This window comes from Dasypus novemcinctus, chromosome 2 (assembly GCF_030445035.2).
Source record: "Dasypus novemcinctus isolate mDasNov1 chromosome 2, mDasNov1.1.hap2, whole genome shotgun sequence".
Taxonomy (NCBI): Eukaryota; Metazoa; Chordata; class Mammalia; order Cingulata; family Dasypodidae; genus Dasypus; species Dasypus novemcinctus.
Genome location: NC_080674.1, coordinates 160,432,332 through 160,457,775, shown reverse-complemented (window position 1 = coordinate 160,457,775; position 25,444 = coordinate 160,432,332). Strand labels below are relative to the sequence as shown.

Sequence of the window (25,444 nt, the reverse complement as noted above, 5' to 3'; positions counted from 1 at the left end):
CTGTGTCTCTTTTTGTTGTGTCATCTTGCTGCGTCAGCTCTCTGTGTGTGCAGCACCACTCCAGGGAAGGCTGCGCTTTTTTTTTCGTGCGGGGCACACTACTTGCGCGTGGGTCTCCCCTACATGGGGGACACCTCTGTGTGGCACAGCACTCCTTGCACACATCAACACTGTGTGTGGCCCAGCTTACAAGGGTCAGGAGGCCCTGGGTTTGAACCCTGGACCTCCTATATAGTAGGCAGACGCTCTATCAGTTTAGCCAAATCTGCTTCCTGGTACACCAATGTTAGCAGCATTATTCACAAATGCCAAAGTTGGAAGTAAGCAAGTATTTATCAACAGATGAATGGATAAGCAAAATGTATTAATAGTATAGATATACAATGGAATAGAATGGAATACTATTCAGCTGGAACTAGAATGAAGTTCTGATACATGTAGCAACGTGGATGAACCCTGACGACATCATGTGATTGAAATAAGCCAGACACAAAAGGGCAAATATTACATGATTCTACCTATATGAAATCCCTAGTATGTGTAAATTCATAGGAACAGAAAGGAGAATACATGTTATTAGGGACATGTTATTAGAGAAGTGGGGAATTACTGCTTAATGGGTACATAGTTTCTGTTTGGGTGATGAAAAAGTTTTGGTAATGGATGGTGGTGATGGTAACACAATACTGTGAATGTAATTAATATCACTGAATTGTATACATCAAGGTAGTTAATATGAGAAATTATCTGTTGTATATATATTACAACATTATATTTTTAAAAAAGCACTCCAGATGATTCTGGTGCATACAAAAGTTTGAGAACCACCACCTCAGAGGAAAAACACTAAATCTGTGGATAAATTCTGGAGGTGCCACTGAGAAGGTTCAATTCTGTATTTTGCTTTTCGTTGTTTAACATTATAACAGATAGTGCTCAAATGGCATTTTTTTATTCCATTGTTTTGAATGTACAATATTTACCAGACTATTCTATAAAATTGCAATTGTTTCTGTTCTCATGACCAGACCTTCTTTTTTCCAAAGTGGCCAAGCAATTTGGACTTGTAATTTATCTTTTCACTCTCACTCCAAAAGCTACTATACATTGTCTTATCTTTTGGGCGATGCTCACACAACTTGCTTGTGTGGCATCATCTACTATATGCAGATGATCCCCAGAACCCTCATTCCAGCTATGAGATCTTTCCTAAGGGCCGAAACTGGATTTCCAATTGCTTCCTGAATATGTCCATCTTAATTTCACAAGCACCTCAAATTCTAACATGTCCAACGCTAAATTTTCTATCTTACTTCCAAAATCTATTCCTCCCCTTGTACACTACATTTGTGTAAACTATACAACTGTTCACCCACTTACCCAAGCTAAAAGTCTGAAAGCTGATTCGATTCTTTTCTATTCTTACATTCAAAAGGTCTCTAAGGCCCATAAATTCAATGCAATCCTTTTTACCTTAGTTTCTGAATTTAACTGGTGCCCTTTAAAGAAAGACTTTAGACATGCTCATTCTAGCACTTTATTGGAAATTAGTTGTATATATATCAATGAAATCAGATCAGAGTAAAAACATCATTTCCACATAATATCCTGATATCTGTGCTAGCATCTAATATAATTTAATAGTCCCAGGATGTTCCTGGTTTTGGTATCAAAGAGCTTGACTTATATAGAAATCTCCATATAAATACATCTATCATAGCGTCTAAAAGTTAGCCATCATTGTTTTGAGTTGGTTCCCAATTCCTGGGACCTTCTCTTAAAATGTAAGTCTGTACATTAGATGGTTGCAGTGTGGTGGGAGATGTGAAGGGAGTACCCATCATACCATGGAGCTTATGCAGGAGCTGGAGCAGAGCAAGTGAGCTTGTCTGGTAGGGGGGCACACACAGAGCTGAAGATCCTGAAAGCTGGGCAGGAAACTCAGCCACCCTGCATTTTCCTTCATTGCTTGAGTGTCCAAGGCATCAGAGAGGTGAGACTCAAGTGCAGAAAGTAGAAAGCATGTTAGCCCATCACCCCAGCTCCCTTAGCAGTAGGAAGAAATGGCAGAGTCTTCCTCCAGATTGCATGGGGGCAGATATTCAGGAACAGAGACGGTCCTCGGAAGATCCACCTGTCTCCTGTCCCCTGCCATGCTCAATCCCCTCCTAGCTGAGAAAACAGAAGGACTGGCACTCAAAAAAATTAACTTTGAGCCAAGGTGCTGCTGACCCCATGGAATAAGAACCAGGTGCCTTTTGCTCGGTTTGACCTGACCGGCACTAGAAAAAGACTGTTCTGCCCCCATCTTCAAGGCCATCATCAGCAGTTAGGGTCTTTGGTTCTTCAAAGCTTCTCAACAGTTAGCAAAAACCCTCTGTCTATCTGTGGTGGCTTAACTGCCCATGAGCAGCTTTTACCTCCATGAAGTCATTTGATTCTCACAGCCCTATGAGGTAGGAAGGGCAGGGACCAACATCCCCATCTGAAAGATTAGGAACCTGACTCACAGAGGTAAGGCCTTCAACCAAACACACAGCGGGCCAGTGGCAGAATCAAAACTGGATACCAGGTCTCCTCTCACACATCAACCTCCAAAGTCCTTCCTTCCCGGGGCTTCCTGTCCTCATCCCCTCCCCTGGCTCTGGGGAGGTTGTCAGACAGCCCCGCTGAGGACAGGGTGAGTCCGCATGCGGTAGATGATGACGGCAGTGGCCGGGCACAGCAGCAAGGAGGTCATGATGACAATGGTGGCCAGGATGATGAGCACAATGACCCAGATGTCCAGGATGTGCTTGGGCAGCACGACTTCCATGGGGACCTGGCTGACAGCATCCATGCTGCTTCACTCTGTAACAGACAGGAGAGGAGAGATCACCACTGTGTACCCTCTCCCAGCCTCCCTGGTTGGAAGGAAACCTGCTCCAGGAGTCAGACGCCAGAGTCCCTGGCCAGCTGTGTGTCTTTAAGGTCCCTTCAGCAATAGTAATTATGGCTCCATTTACGGAGGGCTTCCCATGTGCCAGCCCTTCTGAGAGGCACGTTACGTCATTACCTCACTCAGCCTTTATCTCAACCACTAACCCTATGAGCTAGGGATTATAATTACCATCCTTTTTTAAAAAAGTTATTCGTCCTTATCTTCAGTTATTCCCATTTTATAGATGAGGCCTCTAAAGTTAATTTGCCTAAGAAAGTGAACCCAGATCTGTAGGATCCCAGAGCCTGCATACTTAACCACTAAACTGCTAAACCACCTGGCCTGTTCCTTCATCTGTACAATGGGGAATCTACTGCTTTTGTTCCTACACGCTTTTCCCCTTCTCTTTGTAGCAGTACCCCCTTTTCTGTGGAAAACCTATTCCTTGTGGTTTAGTTGGGCACAGGGATGGATATGTGGTCTTGATTTGGCCATTAAACATCTCCATAATCCTGGCCACAATTCAGGAACAGGCAGGTGACTCAGGCTAGGTCAATCAAGTCCTCCCCAGGGTTTATACGCACAAGCTGTTGGGAAAGACGGTGCTTTCTGCTGTTGGGAAAGATTGAAAGGATGTGGGTCTGGAAAGGATAGGCCTGGGCCTGACTTGCCCACACATGGAGAGAGCCTATCCTAGACATGATGACCCAGAGAGATGGGGCCTCGATGACCTCATCTGAGCACTTGAGTACAGTCAAGTCTGATGCTATCTGCAACCCTTGACTGCCCAGATATATAAGCCAATACTTCCATTTTTGCTTCAGCCACTGTATGTTTGGTTTCTCTCACTTGCAGCTGAAAGAGTTCTGATGGATAAAGACATTTATACAGTTGTTCCCAAACTTTTTCAATTGCATACCCCCCTAGTATCTCAGTAATTTTTTCATGGCACCACAAGCCAAAGAAATACCTAGTAGTTCCATTTTTTAAAGTAGTTAAGTTCAGGGAAGCAGACTTGGCCCAGTAGTTAGGGCATCCATCTACCACATGGGAGGTCCGCAGTTGAAACCCCGGGCCTCCTTGACCTGTGTGGAGCTGGCCCATGCGCAGTGCTGATGCATGCAAGGAGTGCCCTGCCATGCAGAGGTGTCCCCCGTGTAGGGAAGCCCCATGCGCAAGGAGTGCGCCCCGTAAGGAGAGCTGCCCAGTATGAAAAAAAGTGCAGCCTGCCCAGGAATGGTGCCACACCCATGGAGAGCTGACACAACAAGATGACGCAACAAAAAGAAACACAGATTCCCATGCTGCTGACAACAACAAAAGCGGACAAAGAACACGCAGCAAACAGACACAGAGAACAGACAACTGGGGCGGGGGGGACAGGGACGGGGAGAGAAATAAATAAATAAATCTTTAAAAAAATAAAAATAAGAATAAAGTAGTTAAGTTCAAACAATTTAGGAAGTATTTATGTCCTAACAACTCAGAATCTGTTTGAAAAAATAACATACACAAATTTAAAGAATTTCTATTTCATTTTTAACCACAGTTACTTACTACCTACTGATGGGATATGTGGGTGCTGCTCAGCTTTTCAAACCTGGTAGCAGATTAGACTGTGCACCCTCATGTACTGTTACATATAAATTTTCACAGGGTAGTGACAATATTACAGCAACCACTGGAACAGCTTCACAAAGATACAGTATCATCAAAAGGAATGTGGTGTGATTGATCTAATGTTAAGATTGTGAATGGCTGGTGGTTCTGTTTCTGTTTCCTGTCCACTGCTGCCACCCTAAAGATTGATCACCATACCCAAAGCCACCCCCAAAATATACAAACGACACAATCAAAGTATCTGTAATAGTAAAATAAAACAGGGTATATTCTTATAGTGGAATGCCAGACATTTATTTAACAAATAATTATATAGTTCTTACTCCCCACCAAGCACTGTTCTAAGAGCTGCTAAAAAGAATGATGTAGATCAGTCTGTGCATGTTCCTCTGTGGTGAGCTCCCAAATATTGTAAATGGGAAAGAAAAAAGAAAAACAAAACACAAAACACCTAGATACGGGGATAGTCTATAGAGGATGATTCCTCTGGTTCAAATTTCTTATATTCATAGTAAGTAGAAAGATACATGAGGATATACACATGATAAACAGTTTCTGATGGAATCACAAGAAAGTGTTAACAGGGGTTACATTTGGGTAGCTGGATAGGCATCTTATGTTTCATTATTCATGCTTTTATACCGCTTGAGTTTTCTAAACATGGGAATGTATTTTCATTTTTTAAATCAACTGGGTAGAGGTGAAAATGGACATTTTGAGGTTTTTTTCCTCTATAATTCTTAGTATTGAAAAAGAATATACATACATGTTTTTTACATCAAATAAAATTAAGGTATGGTACTAGATCATGGTTACCAAATGCAATATACAGAATTATGTGAGAATCACCTCAGCACAGAGTAAAAAAACTTCTGAGCCCCATTTCAGACTTCCTGAATCAGATTCAAGAGGGATGGGAGGGGGCACCTTTTCACATTTCCCAGGTGATGCAAATATGCAGTAGGGTGTGGGGACCCCTGGACTCACATCGTTAAGATTTCTAAGACCCTTTCCAGCACTATGATTTGAGAATTGATTCCTAGGTACCCTATAGCCAGGCTGGTCAGCTCTGGGAAAGTTCAAAGAAGAAGAAGCTTCTGGCAAAGCTCCCCATAGTCTCAGGATTATCAGGCTGGGTCCTGCAAAGGGAGAGGCACAGGCTGGCCCTGCCTCGGCCTTGGAAATGTGGGCATTTTCTCCAAGGTCTAAGACACAAAAGCATGAGTCACAGGAGATGCAAACTGGTAAAGAGGGACGGGGGTGGAGGAAATCATTCTTTGTGGTCTCCTGATTACATCAACAGCTAACTTGCTTTAAGCCAAAGGAACCCCACAAAAGCCCTTTCCAGTAAGCCCATTAATATCAAACAGTCTCCGTGACTCCAAATGCCAGGAATATATAATCTCCCAGGCTGATTTTCATAAGCAAAACCTGTCATTTACAGGAACTCAGGCTTCAGGGCTCATCCACAACCAAGAATCACGGAACATACAAGCTAGAGCCAGTCCTCTTTCACGGGGACAGAACTGCGGTCGTGGGGTCCTCCCTCAACTTCCATCTCCATCCCCTTCCAGGATAATCATTCAAATATATAAACCCACTAGAACAAATCAAAACAGAGCAAGGAGATGAAAAATGAAACCGTTCTTATAACCTGTCTCCTTAGACTTTACCCACATTATTCTTTCATAAGTGAAAATGTACTGAAAACCCCAATCACAAAAACAGATAAAGCGAAGTTGCTCTAGAATAAGTGCATGGAGGGGGAGTGGGAGCAAGGAGGGATCTTGGAGTCTCGCCCAAATGCCTTTAGAGGCCCTAAGCACGAGGTTAGGGTGTCCTCTTGCACATATGCAATTCAAACTGAAAGCAATACTAAACCATAGCACACAGAATTTACATGCTCTGATGAAATTAGTCTTTTCTTCTAACTTAAAAATTCTGAGAATAACTTTCTCAGTTTTGTTTTGTTTTTCTGTCCCACGTGGCACAGTCTGCTTACTTGTGGGTCTGGCACGACTGTTTAGCTTCCCCGTGACCCCTTGGGCTACTCTGAACACAGTTTGTAAACACAGTTCAAATGTTCTCCAAGGGCACTTCCCCAGAGCCACCACCCCAGGACTAGCGGCTTGTCTACATGGGCACAGCCAAGCACCGAGAGCACGTATCTCCCTGTTTCAATCTTCCCATCCTCCCATGGACCCTATCCCTCCCCCTGTAAAAGGGGTTCCAGTCAACTCCACTCCACCCCACTGCAAAAGAAAAAATTTGTCCCCAAAATAGGAACTAAGCAAACCATATATTCAGCCTCTTTAATTGTATGCTGGAAAATTCTGCTTGAGAAAAAGCAGGGCTCTAAGCTTCTGCTAGTTGACTTCTGTTTGACCTCTGTTTGGCATCTGGGTGTACTGACTCCTTGTGAGAACATAAAATCTTGATTCTTGGTACATCTAGTTATTAACCGTAGATCCGTCTGCTTATTGTTGGCTTCTCAGATAAGTTACTTATTTCCGATTAATGATTCATGTTGGAATATGGTTCAAGTCATTCATGTCATAAATTTAACTCTCATTAACAAGAATATGACCATTTTATGACCATTGGAAGTAAAAACGGCAGTCAGACCTCAACTCCTATCTTCCAGGTCATCTTGAACTGCCATACTTTACCTGCTATTTACCTCATTAATGAACAATGACCTGACATGTTCAATATACGCTTGTCTAAGAAACTGCCTTAACGGCACCCTGACCTGACTAATGGAGAAGCTGCTGGCACCAAACATCCCATCCCACCAGCTTAAAGGCCCTGCGCCACGAGCCCTGTGAGATGGACAGAGGGCTGGTCCTCCATTTAGCCTATTTATTGACTATTTGGGATCCATTAACAAGACTGAGTTTAAAAAAATTACCTCCAGGCAGGAAGATAATTTTTAGGCTCCATTATATATTCCGAGGATGCCCATGCCCATGGATGCACAGGAGATGTCCTGGGAACCTGCCTACTAAATTTGCTTTATCAACCCGTTGTTCCAGAAATGGGGAGTTCCCATGGTTCTGCTGGAGAAAAACAATTGTCCTTCGAGGACTCTGGCCTCCCAAACTACCTACAGTTCAAGGCAGCTTTTACTTCTGCCCTGGCCCGATTTGGCTTGGCCCCTACGTCACACCAAAAACAAAGATATTTTCAACAAGCGCCTGAAACCATTCCAACCACACACATCCTTCGCCAAAACATTGCGAAATGATGGCTTCTGAGACAGAAGGCTCCTGGCCCCAAAGGGAACATTTAAAGAAGCAAGGCATATGTCAGAAAGTTCATAGATCCTACACTAGATCATCAACATGGGGACCATCAAAATCTGACAGCCCCTCTCCCAGTGCTGAGATGTTCCCCAGTGCCTGGCCTCTCCTGTCCACGTGTCTTCTTACCATTCCCTGATGAGAAACTCACAGACATACATATGAGCATCTAAAAGCACGTGCAGGACAATGTATTCACACCCTTATTCCTTTCCTTTCCTCCCCAACCAGAATAGCACACCTTAGTAAAAAACCATTTCTAAAAAGTCGTCACTCAAATTTCTGTAAATGGAAACATTCCTCGTCCCCCTGTCCCCCCGTCCCCCCCCACACACACAGGGTTTATATCAGCATCCTGGAATCGTCTGGGGAAATTTTAAAACATTGATGCCTAGGTTCCATCCCAAGAAATTATTTAATTAGTCAGGGTGTGCTCTGGCCATGGGGGTTCTGCAAAGTTCCCAGGAGTCTGTGATCCTGTAGCATACAGTTACAATAACAGCCTCCAATGAATCACATTGCCCCTCATTCACACTGACTTTGGGTGTGGCCATGTGACTTGGTTTGACTAATGAAACATCAGCAAATATGACACAAGCAGAGGCTAGAAAAAACATCTGTGCACTGGGGCTTGCCCTTTCTCTTACTGCTTTTGGGACTGTGACTCTACGTGAAAAACCCAGGCTACCCTGCTGGAGACACAGAGCTTAGTCAACCGGCAGCCTCAGCCACCAGAGGAGCTACCAAGTAACTGCAGCCACGAGTGACCAAGCAAGAGCAGCAGCAGAACCACCCTGGTGAATGCACGCCAAATTGCTGACCCACAGAATAATAAGGAATTAAAATATTGTTCTTAAAAAAAAAAAAAAAAAGAAAAGATAGTGCAAGGGTAAAAAACTGTAGATTTGTCAAAGAAGGAAAAAATTGTCGCTTAGCCAAAAGCGGAAAACTCGTCCCATCTATCAAGTACTCTACTTGGTCCAATCTAGGCAGGAAATGGGGTGCCGTGCGTAGGAAACACCAAGTTTTCCTTCTAGGACCATTTTTCTTAAGCAACTAAAAAGTCCTTTTTCAAAAGAACCATTGTTCCAACCAATCCCATCCTATAGCCAACATTCTAGTTATAAATTATATATAACTAAAAAAAAAAAAAAAAGAAGGGGAAAAGGAAAGAAAAGAAATTATATAAATTTCACCAGTTAGAATTACCTACAAGGTGGTAGCTTTATATTAAGTGAATTCAAAGCAATTAGTCTATGTTATCTATTCACCTTTCAACTATGACACTCTCACTCACCAACAGGCAACTCTTCCCTCTCTGACAGGGCAATATTATTTTTGGTTGAGCACTATCAGAACAAGTAATTCTGTACAGAATATTCATTCATTCATTCACTCATTCATTCATTTGCCAAGTACTTGCTTTATGCAAGATCTCTTAGTAATCAGCACTACTTACTCAATAGTACTCCGTACTTCCAAGAAGCACAGAGACATTACATACCCCTTAATACCTTAATACCCTTAATACCACAAACACAGAATAAACAAGCTGGCATTTATTTAACAAATAACAAATGCTAAGTACTGTGCTAGGCCTTGTCCCATACAAGCCTAGAAATACAGCTAAGAAAGATGAGCCAGCCAGTGACCATAAAGCTTAGTAAATTGGATTTACAGTCAGGTCTCCTGACCCTGTATTTACCACTATACTACAGCGACCCCCAAAGAGTCAACCCCCTGCAAAATGAGCTTAGGGCAATATGCCAGAACCCTAGCTGTCTCCTAAGCCCAGGTCAGACTTTAATTGCTTTTGGCCAAAGGCCATTCCAGATTTAGAGAGTTAAAAAGAAATATGCGATCTACAAAGATCAGAATTTTCCCTTCTGTTAACAGGGATCTAAACAATTTGGACAAATCCTCTTCCTGGGGACAACTAGCAAAGTTAGACCAAACAAAAAACAAACTGCTTGAAGGCACTAAGAACTACCAAAATAGTGAAGAATTACCAGACTAAGATCTGGGAGAAGACAGAAATCCAGGGAGGTGGGTCTGACATTTGGGGCAGCATTTCCCCTAGGAGAGGACAAAGACCGGGCAGTGCTTCTGATAGACTCCGGGCTAAGGGAACAAACGTTGTAGTCCTCAACGTGCCAAGGCAGGGAGAGTGCCTGGCAAAACCCCTGTACTTTGGGTTTGACCACAAAGAGCACTCCTAGTTCTAAGGGTGAACTGGAAGTATACCAGTCCTTTTACAGATTACAACCCAGCTTTGAACCATCACAATCCTGGAAATGGAACTATGGTTGTCGCAGATTGAGGATTTTGACAGAGAACTGGAAACAATAAGGAAAAAATCACACATTTTTTAAAGAACCAAATAGAAATTCTAGGACTGAAAAATACAATAATAGAAATTAAGAATGCAGTGCATGGTTTTAACAGCAAATTAGACAGAGCTGAATTAATGAACCAGAGGATAGGTCAGGAAAAAATTATTACAATTAAACAGAGAAAAACAAACAGATGAAAAATATGGAAAACTGAATAAGAGATATAGAGAAAGAGTAGCAAGATACGACATACATGTAAGTGGAGTCCCAGAAGGAGAGAAGGGAGAATGGAACAGAAAAAAGTATTAGAGTAAACACTAGCTGAGAATTTTCCAAAGCTGATGACAGATATCATCAACTCATGGACTAAAGAACTATGAACTCCTAGCAGGATAAATACAATGAAATCCGTAACTAAGCACATTAAAATAAAACTGCTGAAAATCAAAGTTTACAGAAAAAAGACAAATTATCTTCAAATGAAAAACAATTAGACTGACAGCCAACTAGAAACAATGGAATCTAGAGAAGTTGAACAATACCCCCAAAGAGCTGAACAAAAATAACTACCAAGAATTATAAAGAAGTGACATTTTCAGACAAAAACACAGAATATAAATATTCAATAGCAATAGCAAATAGAGGAAGGAATACTATTAAAGTGCTATAATTCCTTTACGAGGTTGGAAAAAGGACAAAAGAACCAAATAACATTAGGCTTTGTCAAATCAAGGATGCATGTTATAATCTCTAAGGTAGCCACTAAAAGAATTGTAAAAGAATGCATAACTTCCAGGGTAAAAAAGGTGCGGGGGAAATAAACACATAGAAGGGGTGGGACAAATAGAAAGCACACAGAAAGATGGTAGATTTAACCCAAACTAAAAAAGACTATCAGGTTATCAAAAAATAAGAACAAAAATAAGAACAAGAGATACATGGGCATTCAGAAAGGCTGAAAGTAAAAGGCTAGAAAACAAAAAACACGATGGAAGTGTGAATTAGGTAAGCTGGTAGAGATGTATTACAATCAGACAGAATAGACTTGAAGGCAAAAATATTACTAAAGATACCAGAAAGGTAAAACAATTCTTAATATTTTTGTACCTAATCTCAGAATTATAAGAGAAAACAGACAAAGCCACAATTATAGTGGATTACATCTCTCCTAGATACTGGATAGATTAAAAAGATTTTTAAAAATCATCCAAGGGCATAGAAGATTCCTTAAAGTAATTGTTTTTCTACAGTAGATATTTTCAAACAGAAAAGTATCGAAAACAATTAAATATAAAAAATTAACATTTAAATGATTTCCTCTGTGAATAATTATATAGTCATTTAATGGTATTAGAAAACTATAAATTCGATAAATTCCCATTAGAAAATTCCATTAGAATAAAAGGAAGCATATCATATTTAATAAATGAGTTCAGAACAGAGTAGTTTTAGTGTAGGAGTAGGTAACTTTTAGAGCCATTTCGTAAATTAAGTCATTTGACCTAATTCATTAAATGGGGAACTGGTTCTACAGTGTTCCATGTACAACTAGGAAAAGGGCAATACGGAAAAAAGCTGTGGTAGGAAGAATTCTAAGACGGCCCGCATGATCTCCGTTCCCTGGCGATACCCTGTGATTAGCACAGGTTATATAGAAGGATGAAGGATGAAGGAATTTTGCACATGAAATTAAGGTGCCATATCCATTGACTTTAATTTGATCAAAAGATTATCCTGGGTGGGGCTGACTTAATTGACTGTTAGCTCTTTAAAAGAGGACTTAGGCTTTCTCTGAGGTCAAAGACCCTCTCTCTTCTGCTGGCCTTGAAGAAGCAAGCCTCCAGGAGTTCTGCAGCTGCAAAGAAATGAATTCTGCCAATAGCCTGAATGAGCTTGTAAGCAGATGCTTCCCTAGTTGATCCTCCAGATGAGAATGTAGCCTGGCCAAAACCTTGGCTGCAGCTTCAGGAGACCCTGAGGAGAAGACGAAGTTATGCCTGGACCCCTGACCCAGGGAAGCTGAGAGATTATAAATGTATGTTGTTCTAAGCCACTAAATTTGTGGTCATTTGTTATGCAGTAATAGTAAACTATGACGGCAATGCTATATTCTACTGAGTTTGATCTATAGAGATGAAACTTCAATAAACTAATAATGTTCTAGAAATCTACACAGAGAAACAAATAGACATTATTTAGTTGAAACTACATAACCCATCTCCCTTTTTTAGAGATGAGGGAAATGGCCTAAGAAATGAAACGACTTGCCCAAAGTCACACAGCAAGTTAATATCAGAACTGAAATGTCAGACAGGCTTGTTTATAATGCTCTTTTCAATTCCACCAACATTCTGTTTGAAATGTAAACTGGGGGCAGACAGTAGGGATTTGGTGGTATGATGGTGGCAGGGACTAAACTGACGTAAACAGTGAGAGCTGGGCTGGTTTCTTGGCTGAGTCTTTTTGCTGTGCAAAAGCCCACAGAGGTCCTTGAGGTCCACCCAGAACCTTAAGCAACTTCACAGGGAAAACAGGGCAGGTAGATTTCCAGAACCAAAGACAGAAAGAGAGAGGGAAGGAGGAAGAAGAAAGGGAAGGAATTTTGCATCAGAATCATTGATGTATGGAATTCCACCCTTTGCATCTCATCCCTTTGGCTTAAGGCCCACATGCAAATAAATCTAGGGAAGAAAGTAATGGGTAAAATTTGTAAATTATTTATCCCTCACTGCCGGTCAGAATATCAGAGAGGAAAAGGTACTGGAATCCTACTTATAGTGGGGGATTCCACCAAACAGGGGAAAACACACACACATACAAAATGAGGATTTGGTAGAGTGACAACATAGAAACTTTTCCTAGGGTCTAACTCTGCCCCAGTACTGATTTTACCCAGCACAGCTCACTTCTGCTTCTCTAGCACAAATGCCCTCCCTCTCTACTCAGTAGTTTAGATATTGAATAAACATTTCTTAAATCAACAAATCCCCAACCTCCTGTACTCCAGTGGGGCCATGGAATCTCTTCTAAGGGAGGGAATGTAGAGAGATTCTTTCCTTTCCTCACATTACAGAGTAGTGTTGAAAGCCCAGGCTCTTTTTACAGAAATGGAAAAGCCATCATCAAGGTTATATGGAAGGGTAAGGGGTCCCAAAACCAAAGATATAGCCAAAACCATCTTGAAAAAGAAGAAAGTTGGAGGCCTCATACTTCTTAATCTTAAAACTTATTACAAAGCCACGGTAACCAAAACAACATGGCACCATAGAAATATAGACCAGTGGAAACAGAGTTCAGAAAGAGACCCTCTTGTTTATGACCAACTGATTTTTTTATGTATATATATTTTCATTAGAGAAGTTGTGAAGTTACAAAATAATCATGCATAATGTTCAGAATTCCCATATAACATCCCTCCACCAACACCTTACATTGTTGTGGAAGATTTGTTACAGATTATGAGAAAACATCATCAGACTATTACCACTAACTATGGTCTATAGTATACATTTGGTATATTTTTTCGATACCCCCGTTATTAACACAGTATCTTCTTTACATTGACACAAGAATATTACAATATTGCTGTTAACTACAGTCCACAGTTATACAAACTTTATTTTCCCATGCATCTGCATATTCTTACCACCTTGTAATAGTGATGTACAGTTTTTCTAGTTCATAGAAAAACATTCTTGTATTTGTCCTATTAACCATAATCCTCATCCATCTCCAAGTTCATTATGGTATTCAGTCCCTAGATTATCCTCTAGCTTTCTTTCAATTGACATTTACATCCTTAGACTACCCCTTTGAGTCACAATTCCATTTATAAACCAGCTGTGTTAGTCATACTCGGTATAATGTGTTACCATCAACTCTATCGATTTCCACACTTTTACAGTCAAGCTAATTAAAAATTCTACATATATTAAGCATCAGTACCCCTTCTCTCAGCCCTCATCCTCTCTCCTAATAAACCATACTCTAAACACTTTGTGTTTATCTTTCATATATAGTTCATATTAGTAAGACCATACAATATTTGTCCTTGTCTGGCTTATTTCATTCAGCATGTCTTGAAGGTTCATCCATGTTATCATATGTGTCCCACTTTCATTTCTTCTTACGGCAGCATAGTATTCCATCATATATATATATCACATTTTGTTTATCCATTCATCCATTGGTGGACACTTTGGTTGTTTCTGTTTTTTGGCAGTTGCCACCATGAACATCAGTATGCAAATGTCTGTTTGTGTCACTGTTTCCAATCTTCTGAATATATTACTAGTAGAGGAATTGCCAGATCATATGGCAATTCTATATTTAGCTTCCTGAGGATCTGCCAAACTGTCTTGACAAAGACTGCATCATTTTACATTCCTACCAACAAAGAAGGAGTGTTCTTATTTCTCCACATTCTCTCTGGCACTTATTGCTTTCTAGGTTTTTGATGTGTTTTTTTAAAATAATGGCCACTCTATAAGGTGTGAGATGACTTCTCATTGTAGTTTTGCTTTGCATTTCCCTAACAGTCAGTGATACTGAACATTTTCTCATATGTTTTTATAGCATTTATATTTCTTCTTTGGAGAAATATCTATTTAGAAATATGGAATACTTCACAAATTTGCCAGTCATCCTTGAGCAGGGGCTATGCTAATCTCTTTGTCATTCCAATTTTTAATATATTCACTGCCCAAGTGGACACTGACCCATTAATTTTTGATAAAGATGCCCAGTCCACTCAATTAAGAAAGAATATTCTCTGCAATGAATGGTGCTGGGAAAATTTTGCTGGCAAAAGAATGAATATAGTACCCTACCTCACGCCTTATATAAAAATCAACTCAAAATGGATCCAATACCTAAATATAAGAACCAGAATTATAAAACTAGAAGCAACCATAGAGAAGCATCACTAGGACTTTGTGTTAGGCAATAGTTTCTTAGACTTTAAACCTAAAGCATAAGCAACAAAATTTTAAAAATAGATAAATGGAATTTTGTGCATCAAAGGACTTTATCATGAAAGTAAAAAGACAATCTACACAATGGGAGAAAATATTTGAGAGACATATCTGATAAGAGTTCAGTATTCAGAATATATAAAGAAATCCTACAACTCAACAACAAAAAGACAACTCAATTTTAAAATGGGCAAAAGAGGGGACTGGACGTGGCTCAAGCGGTTGAGCTCCTGCTTCCTGTGGAGGTCCCGGGTTTGGTTCACGGTGCCTTCTAAAAACAAGAAAACAAACAGCAAGGAAAAGCCAGCTTAGGGGAGCCAGTGTGGCTCAGCAGATGAGCACCAGCTTCCCATACACGAGGTCCCAGGTTCAATACCTCAAAAAAAATTAAAAATTAAAAATTAAAAAGACATTTCAAGATATACGAATGGCCAAAAAGCACATGAAAAGGTGCTCAACATCATTAGCCATTTGGGAACTGCAAATCAAAACCACAATGCGACACCATTTCACACACCCACTAGAATGGCTACAGTTCAAAAATTGAAAATTACCTGTATTAAAGAAGATGTGAAGAAAGAGGAACACTCATTCATTGTTGGTGGGAGTATAAAATGATGGAGTCACTGTGGAAAACATTTAGGCAGTTCCTCAGAAAGCTAAGTATAGAATTATCATATGACCCAAAAATTCCACTTTTAGGTATATACCCAGAAGAATTGAAAACAGGAACTTGAACAGATATTTGCACACCGATGATCACTGCAGTACTATTTACAATAGCCAAAAAGATAGAAACAAATTAAGGGTCCATCAACGGATGAATGGATAAACAAAATTTGGTATATACATACAATGGAATATTATTCAGCCTTAAAAAGGAATGAAGTTCTGCAACATGCTATAACATGGGTGAACCTTGAAGACATCAGGTTGAGTGAAATAAGCCAGACACGAAAGGACAAATATTACATGGTCTCACTGACATGAAATAATAAGAATAAGCAAACATGTAGAGTCAGAATCGAGAATACAGGTCACCAGGAGCCAGGGTGTGAGTAGGAAATGGAGAGTTAATGCTTAAATTGTACATAGTTTCTGTTTGGAGTGATGGAAAGGTTTTGATAATAGAGGTGGTAATGGCAGCACAACACTGTGAATGTAATTAACACCACCAAATTGTATACTTGAAAGTGGTTAAAATAGGAAATGTTATGCTGTACATACGTCACTGGAATAAAAATTAAAAAAAAAAAAAAGAAAAAAACAGGCTCTAAGGCCAGTTTGGATTTAAATGTGGCTCCACCCCTTTCTAGCCAAGCAACCTTGAATCAGTTACTTAAACATTCTTATCCTTCCAGTTTCTCAGCTGAAAACAAATACAAAAATGGGGAAATATTAATAGTATCTACCTCTAAGGGTTAGGAGAATTACATGAGATTGTCACACAGTACTTAGCAGCATTCTGACACACAGCAAGCACTGAACAAATGTTAATTCTTATTATGATTAATAATTCTTGGCTGTAGAGACTCACCAATCTACGCAAATCCCCCCCCGCCCCACCTTCAGCCAGAGCTTGCCAGCATCCCAGACTTGGAACACGTCTTTGCTTTATCAACAAAGAGGACAGATGATTAATGGATGTTAATGGTTTTTTTAAATCAAGCAGCAGAGTGATTGATTAAAATGACCTATTCATCAGTCCAGGAATGAAACATATATAGTCAGGCAATTCAATTCAGTAAACATTTATGGCACTGTGCTTAACACTGGGGATGGTCGAGGAGATGCAGAGATAAGGACAAAAAAATACAGCGCTTGTCCTTAAAAAGCTCCCTCTCTTCTGGAGGGAAAAGACACTAATTGCAATAGTTAATTGCAATACAAGACAGAGACTTATTACACTGAAGACACAAGCCACATGCTACAGAGAAGAGGAAAGAGGTGGAAAGTGCATGGACTCTAAAGTTAAGGGGATCTTGATTTTAATTCTGCTTTCACCCTTATTAGAAGAGTGACTCTGTACAGTCACCTAAATCTCTAAACCTCAGTTTCTCATCTGTAAAACAGAGATACTAAAAGCAGTCTAGGGAAGCGTACTTGGCTCAACCGATAGAGCGTCCACCTACCAAATGGGAGGTCCATGGTTCAAACCTAGGGCCTCCTGACCCATATGGTGAGCTGGCCCACGCGAAGTGCTGATGCGCGCAAGGAGTGCCGTGCCATGCATGGGTGTCCCCCGCGTAGGAGAGCCCCGCGCGCGAGGAGTGCGCCCCGTAAGGAGAGCTGCCAAGCACAAAAGAAAGTGCAGCCTGCCCAGGAATGGCGCCACACACACGGAGAGCTGACACACAAGATGACACAACAAAAAGAAACACAGATTCCTGGTGCTACTGCTAAGGATAGAAGCGTTCACAGAAGAACACACAGCGAATGGACACAGAGAACAGACAACTGGGGAGGGGGGAATAAATAAAAATAAATCTTAAAAAAATAAATAAAAGCAGTCTATCACAACATCCTATTTGAGGGTAAAGGGAAATAATATATAAAGAAGTCTGCAACAAAGGAGATGCTCAAAAAATATTAGTCCTCATTCCTTTGTTTGTGCCTGAAGCAGGATAGAAGATTTTATGAAGAAGGAAGATTTTGATATGGACTTTGAAGAATAAGTAGGAGTTCAAAAGATAAAAATGAGGGGAACGGCAGGGTGAGCAGAACTGACATCATCAACAAAGGCCACAGGTGGTGAGATAAAAAGCCCAAAGGCTAGGAGCATACTTAGTCCTGGAGGATTGGGCAAGCGGCTTAACCTCTTTAAACTGCATTTTTCTCAATTGAAAATGGGAATAATAACAACTAAGAGTAACTCTTTTGTTGGGTTGCTATGGGAGTCAAATGACCTAACACATGTAAAGCACTGAGCACAGTTCCTGATGGACAGCGAGGACTTTATAATGCTAAACTGAGCCTGCCTACACAATTTAGCTCCTAAATTCAGAGGTCAGAGGCCCCACCATTATGTAGGGTGCGGCAACTTCTCCAAGTTTGATCTAGGAAGCCACAGTAATAAATTAATAAACAAACAGCCTTTGATGGTCTGTCCCCTGGGCAGCTTTGACCTTCTCCCGGAAATGCGCACCCTCTGCATCTGAACTACAGCTAACAGTTAACTTTTGAGAGACTGCCAATGGTTTTCCAACCGGTTTCACCACCCAGGACTTCGGCTGAAGAGGAAGGCAATAAAAGAAATGACTTCCTGTTGGCAGGCAAACCTAATCATCCCAAAGTGGGAGAAATGGCAGAAGCAGGTGGCCGTTCTGCAGGTGTGGCCTCAGTCCAGCACTGCAGGGGCTCTGGGCAGGCAGTGCTGCTGCTGCTGCTGCTTCCAGCAGACACCGTGGCCAGGCAGGCTGCTGGAACCACTGAGTCACTGAGGCTGGGGGCATCGCAAGGCTCAGGACTCTTCAAACATCCTGCAGAATGTGGGAAGTGAGGCGGATGATTCACAGGGCACAGGGCCTGGGGTCTACGGGGATTACCCACCGTCCAGACCGCTCCCTATGGCTCAGCCCTCAGAAAGCACTGCTGGGCTCGTCAGGCAAGGAGGGAGCATTTAGGCCAGGCACGGAGGGCAGCCTCAGCGACCACTGACCTCCTAGAAGCCGGGGGCGCCTCAGGGCCCGTCCCAAGCCCTGATCTCACCTGAAGACCTTTGTTCTCACTGTTCCCTCTTCTTCCCAGGTGCTTCCCCCAGCTCTTCCCAGGCAGCACCTAGTGTCTCAAAGTCGGTGTTCTCAACTGAAGTATCATCTCTCTAGAAAGGCCTTTCTAGACCCATCCTGTTAAATTACAACCCATCCATCAACCGCTCTCTGTCTCAAACCTCATTTTATTTTTCTCTTACACTTTTAGCAAACTAGCTCATTTGCTTTTATTCACCATCTTTGCCCACTCAAATGCAAGTACACGGAGAGCTGAAGCCTTGTCTCTTGTTCACTGCTGTATCCTCAGCTCCTATCAAATGTCTGCCCAATAAACATAAGATCAACAAAGAAATGAATATGGATATACTGGGGACTTTCAGATTTTAACTTAAATCCGTGAACTTAGTTGGGGGAGGAGGTCCAGAAAGAACCCTCACCCCTGCAAAAAAGCCCCAATGACCCAAAGGTAAGAACCAAATCTCCAGAGCAAAATGACATCCCCAGTCTTGACGGTTCTCTGAATGCTCCACACAATCAGAAGGATTTCTTCACAGCCCACCCTGGTCCTCTGGGACTCACTCCTCTTGGCTTGCTTGGGCTGGTAAGGCCAAATTCAAGATTTGATTCCTTGGGCTCCTGAGCTAGATATTGAAATGGGCCTGGAGGCGAGGGCTGCCCAGGGGGTGAGCCATTCTTTCTCTGTTCTCAGAAGAGGACAATGATTCAAAGTGAGGGGGTTTCCCATGCAAAAGCCATCCCAGCCTCACATTTATCCTTGGAAATAGTTCTCACATTGTGTAATAGTTGGCCTCAGGCATATGCCAGCCCAGCACAGAATCCACCTCACCAGGGACCTTTGTTCCCAAGAAAAGAATCAGAGGAAGGAAAAGACAGGACACACATTATTAAAAAATGTGACATGAATACAATCGGAAGCCTTTCTCTGATGACCCGAGGTCCCTGAGGAGTTCTCTGTCCTCATTTCACCCCAACTGGCCCCTATCTCCTCCAAAAATTCCTAGCCGCCTAAAGACTTGTTCTCTGCGCGAGCTTCTATCTGCTACTCTGTGGCTGAAAAAATGGAAAAACACCAGGATACTTCAAAGAGATCAGAACACAGTCAGAGCTGGTCAAGACTGCAAGTACAGTCTGACCCAACCAATCACAGAGTCTTAGGAACTAACAGAGAGCCAAGAGAGGAGAAAACCCAGGCCAAATCCACAGCATCCTGTTTAAGCTGCTACCATCCGTCATCGTTATTTGCCAGTGACTAAGTGCCTGCTGTGTGCATGGCTATCAAAGGAGAATCTCCACGAGACTGGGCTGTCAGGGTGTTGAGGACACAGTTGAAAGAGCCTCAGGGTGGAGCTAATCCCCAACCTCACTGTGTGATCCTGAACAAATCACTCACTCAAGGAGAGCCTCACTATGTATGGTAGGCAGAAACACACCCCCCCAAAGATGTTCACGCCCCAGTGTCCAGAACCTGTGAATATGGAAAAGGAAAGATAACTCAGAGGGTGGAACCATGAGGATAGAGACAAAGGGGATTCTGCAGATATGATTAAAGTTAAGGACGTGCGGAGCAGGTGTAGCTCAGTGGTTGAGTGCCTGCTTCTCATGTACAAGGTCCCAGGTTCAATCCCAGGTCCCTCCTGAAAGGAAAAAAATGCTAAGGATATTGAGAAATTATCCTGGATTATCTGGATGGGCCCAATATAATCACTTGAGTCCTTAAAAGTGGAAGAGGGAGGGGAAGCAGCTGTGGCTCAATCAGTTGGGCTCCCACCTACCATATGGGAGGCCCTGAGTTCGCATCCCGGGGCCTCCTTGTGAAGGCAGGCTAGCCCGCACGCTGAGGAGAGCCGCTGGCCGGGCACCACGGAGTGCCTCCAGCCCACAAGTGCCGCCCAGCCTGCAAGCACAGTGGAGAGCCGACTCAGCAAGGCTACAACAAAAAGGAAGACAAGCAAAAACACAGAAGAGCACACAGAGAATGAACACAGAAAGCAGACAACAAGCAAGCTGGGGGAGGGGGGCGTAAATAAAAAAAATATATATAGGCACAGAAGAATGCACAGCGAATGGACACAGAGAGCAGGCAGCATGCAAAAAAAAAAAAAAAAAAGCCGCAATAGGGGGGCATAATATTTAAAAAGTGGAAGAGGGAGGCAGAAGAGTGGGTCAGAGAGATGTGACAGGTAAAGGATTCGACTGTCTTTGCAAATGGCTTCAAAGATGGAGGAAGGAGGAAGGGGGCTACGAGCCAAGGAACAGCAGTGCTCGACAGAGGCAAGGAATGGCCCTGAGTCTCCAGCCAGCAGGAAAAATGACCTCAGTCCTACAACCACAAGGAAATGAATTCCGCCAGGAACCTGAATGAGCAGGACAACAACTCCCATCCAGCCTCCAGAAACTGAGCCTGCTGACACCTTGATTTCAGTCCAGTGAGACCCACACCAGGCTTCTGGCCAAAAGAACTGTAAATTAATACACTGCTGTTATTTTAAGCCACCAAATTTGTGGTAATCGCAGCAACAGGAAACCTATTAGACAGTGTGATCCTGAGCAAGTCCATCTCCCAAACTGGGCCACAGTTTTCCCAGCAGTCAATCGGAAAGGACAGACGAGGTGACTGCCACAGGTCTAGCCGACTCTCAGAGAATGACTCTGCTCCTAGACATGTTAGCTCCCTCACTGCCCTGTCCCCAATTCCAGGGTGGTTTGGGTTGAAGACTGTTAAAGAAAAATGCTGAGAGGAGGAAGGAAAGAGAAAATTAATCTGAAAGAAGCTCCAAGGTGTTTCCTATGATGCCACCCAGGGCACTCAAAAGAAACTCTTGTTTTGACACTTCTTACTTCCTTGACCATACCCCAGAGGAATAAATGGGAAGCCTCTGGGAGAGAAAGATAAAAGCTTCCCAGTCAGTTGGTAGAGGCTGTCCAGAGCACTGAGTTGAGGATTCCCTGGCTTTGTGGAGGATAGAAGCCAAGTCCTATGGTCAGTGTCTGCCTGGGACAGTGGGTGAGGAGTGCCAGATATTCATCATCACTGGTTGAAACTTTCTCTCCTTTTCCCTCCATTTCATTTTCCCCAGTAATATGTAATAGGTCATCGACAAATCATATGCCCCATCAGTCACCCAGAGTCCAAATCAACAAAATAAGGAAGCTGGCAATTTAAAGTACACTTTTTGGCCACTGACTCTGGCTTGCTATAGTTTAACATGCCAGGCAATTATAGCTCTGACCAGTTTCACCCCCTCCCTGGTTAACTAACTCCTAACTTCATTCCTAGATGTACTCCATTCTCTCTCAAGGTTCACCTTCTGGTTCCCTAGTGAGTTGAAAGGGAGATAGGGTCCCTAGTAATCCTCTAATCCAGACTCCCAAATCCTCACCTCACTTCCCTCGGGTCACTCTGCAAGTAGATGACAACGCCAAGATCTAAATGCAGACTCCCCCAATTCCAGTGATCTTCACAGCATAGGTTCTGGAGGCAGACTGCCTGGGTTCAAACTGCACTCTGCCACCTACTTCCTGGGTGAGCATGAGTGACTGGCTTACTCTCTTTGGACCTCAGTTTCCTCATCTATAAAATGGAGTAATGACGGTCCCTACTTCATAGGATTGTGGTAAAGACTAAATGAGTTAATGCATGTAAAAGACTGCCCACAAAAAAATATCATGGATGATTATCACTACATCATTCAGCTTACCTGGCCTATCAGGGCAGGGGCTGCTGGGGGTGCCAGTGCCAACATTTATTCCTATAAACTGAACAAACTGAATGCATGTGTATCGCTTTGATACCAATGCCAACAGTGGCAATGGAAGAGCAGCCAAGATCAAGACCCACTTTCCTTGGAGGCATTACCTTTGTTTGCAAGTTTTCATCCACAGAGAAGAAACAAAGGCAAGTGTTTTTTTAAAAAGGATCAGAATGTGGCTGGGAAAGCATCTGAGGTTGTGACCCCCTCTTGATCCCTTTGGTTTCTCACCCCTGGGGCCCAGTATCTGACCCAACCACAGGCCCCCAGAGTCTCTAGTTTGTTTTGTGTTCAACAACTCACCACAGCTCAGTGACTCAAGAGACTGTGCCAGGGAGGGGAAATCCCCAGGCCTTTTATGCAGTGGAGCCCCCTGTTTTGAGGCCCGGCAGTGTTTGGGAAATTTGATGGAGTGTGATTCATAACCTTGAGACAGATGGAGACAGAGGGCCGCTGCTGGAGCAGAGAAGCATTCTTAAGCCCAGCAGGGTTGTCTTGTGTGGGCTAAAGGGCATGCTGAGTGGCCTGCATCACCCAAAGAGCACAAGACCCACAACCACAGACAGACATGCATCTGTTTCAGCCTCACTTCCTCCTTTTACAGATGGGGGAGGAGAGGTCCAGAGGGGAAAACGCCTCAGTAAAGGTAACTCAGAGGGTCTCGTTCCTCCCAGAGAAGAGCCCTTCCTGGGTTTTACCAGCTGCCGTTGTATCATCGCTCCTGGCACACTTGGAGCTGATTGATGGTCGAGAAATCTTTGGTACTTCACTGACCCAGCAGCTTTCACCACTACAGCCTGGAGCACTGAAGAGTTTATTCACTGTCTACAGACAAATGGGCGAATGGTTAGCCCCCCGATGCCACAAGACCAGGGCTGTTCAGGAAGAAACAACTGGGGCTGCCCTGAAAGGCGCTCAGGCTGGCCACTGTCCAAAAGAACTATGACAAGTATACAGGCTTTCAAGGTTTTCATCTTTCATTCTTTCACTCAGCAAGCACGCACTGAGCACCTGCTATTTGCCAGGCCTTGTGCCTCATGCAGAGGAAACCTCAGGGATCAGGACAGAAAAAGTCCCCCCCCCTTAAGGAATTTACACATTTGTGGAAGGGGGAGAGGATGCGGGAAAGCCCGCAGCCCAACGACGTAAGGGGGCAGATAACCTGGAGGAGGCGGGCGCTTGGAAAGGCTTCTCTCCGAGAAACTTTTCATCGTCCCTTTCTCCTCAGCGTTCTGTACTCCGAGGTTATCTTCCCCACTGCGCAGATGGGAAGCAAGGGTCGGAGATGGGTGGTCAGTGGCACAGCCGGGGCTAGAACGCACCACCCTGACTCCGAACCCCCGGCGCTACCACGCGGGGCTCTGAGACAAGCGGGACAGATACTCGGTTGTTTGGGGGTGGCACAAAGACCCGAAGTTCCAGTGCGGCGCCCAAGTCCGGCGCTCAGGCCCAGACGCCGAGCCCCGACACCGGGCCTGGGGGAGGAGGCTGCGGAGCCTCTCGAGGAGGGGGCGCGCTTCCCGAGAAGGCAGGGGCGGGGAAACCGGGAGAGAAGCCCACCTAGGACCGGGGCTGGCGCTCAGCCACCCAAGCTCGGCCTCCCGGAGGCCCAGGATCGCGTGCGCAGGGTGGCTGGAACTTAGGTACTGAGAGAGGAACGCAAGGGAAAAGAGAATGGGAGGAGAAAACCGCAAAAATGAGGAAGGGGTAGAAATGCGGGAGAAGAGGGGATGAAAAGGGAAAGACGGGAAGGCACCGGGGTGGGAGGCAGCACGAGTCTGGTCACGAGTCCGAAACAGGACGGCTCGGTCGGAACCCCACACACTCCACCCGACGCCCCACTCACCCCGGATCCACAGAACTGCCTTTAAAGCTCGCGGCTCTCGCCACAGCTGAATCGCGGCGCGTCTGCGTAAAGTACTGGGGCAGGGACAGCTTGAACGCGCTTCTCGGGGTTCTCCGGGATCGCACAGGATCCGGCGGCCGGAAATGATCCCCAGACCTGGACTCTCAACCTCAGCGAACGCCCCGAACGTGTCCCGGCTCTTCCAAGCCCCGGCGAGGCGGGAGCGCGCTGGAGAGACAGGGACGCGGCTCCCGGACTGGGCGCGCTCGGCTCAGGAATGCGCAACAGCGAGGGGCCGCCCCCGGAAAGCCCGGGCCCCCAACCCCGGGCCTCGTCTGCTCAGCTCCTCCCCCAGCCTCCCCTGGGGACTGGGGGTGAAAAAAGAGCCTGCAAGGAAAAGAAGAAACCGCGGAGTCTAGGGTTCCTATCTCAGCCTTGCCACAAACTCGCCGTGTGACCTTGTGCAAGTCACCTGGCCTTTTGGTGACCTCCGCTTTCTTTATTGTAAGCCGATAGGGTTGGCCTAAAACGTGTCCTCCGAGACCCTGTCTAGCTGTGCCCTACCCCTGAGACGCTCTAGCAAGTGGATTTGGATGGAGGACCCAGGGACGTGAGTTCTAGCTTTGCAGTATCCTGACTGTAAGAGCCTAGACAACTTCGCCTCTCTTATTTCCTGTGAAGTGAGGATAATAAGGCCTGTCTCCAGGCCCTGTTGTGAGGATGGACTGAGACGACCAGGGTGAAAGCTGTTGGTTTTCGGCTGTAGGCGCCTCAGCACCGTGCCTGTTGTGTGGCAGCAGTGAAATGGCCCAGTCCAAGGCGACCACGGCCCTTAGAGTCCAGCTTCCTAGAGGCCTCCCGGACTCTGTGGCCCGGGTGCCAGGCAGGGTGGTATAAACCCTTCCTTCTCCCGTCCCCCGCTCCATCTATTGGGTGATCTGGCTCCTCTTTTGAGTAACTTGACTACCGG

The 25,444-nt window shown here is 43.9% G+C and overlaps 1 non-coding gene and 1 pseudogene across 1 annotated transcript; both read right to left on the bottom strand.

Annotated features, from left to right (window-relative positions):
• Window positions 1-1,523: 1,523 nt before the first annotated feature.
• On the bottom strand, window positions 1,524-24,763 carry LOC101413027 (uncharacterized). Its single transcript, XR_009181722.2, has 2 exons — window positions 24,475-24,763; window positions 1,524-2,850 (listed from the first exon to the last, which is right to left on the bottom strand). It is a non-coding gene; the product is annotated as an uncharacterized protein (transcript).
• On the bottom strand, window positions 14,785-14,885 carry LOC111758793 (U6 spliceosomal RNA; annotated as a pseudogene).
• Window positions 24,764-25,444: the final 681 nt, after the last annotated feature.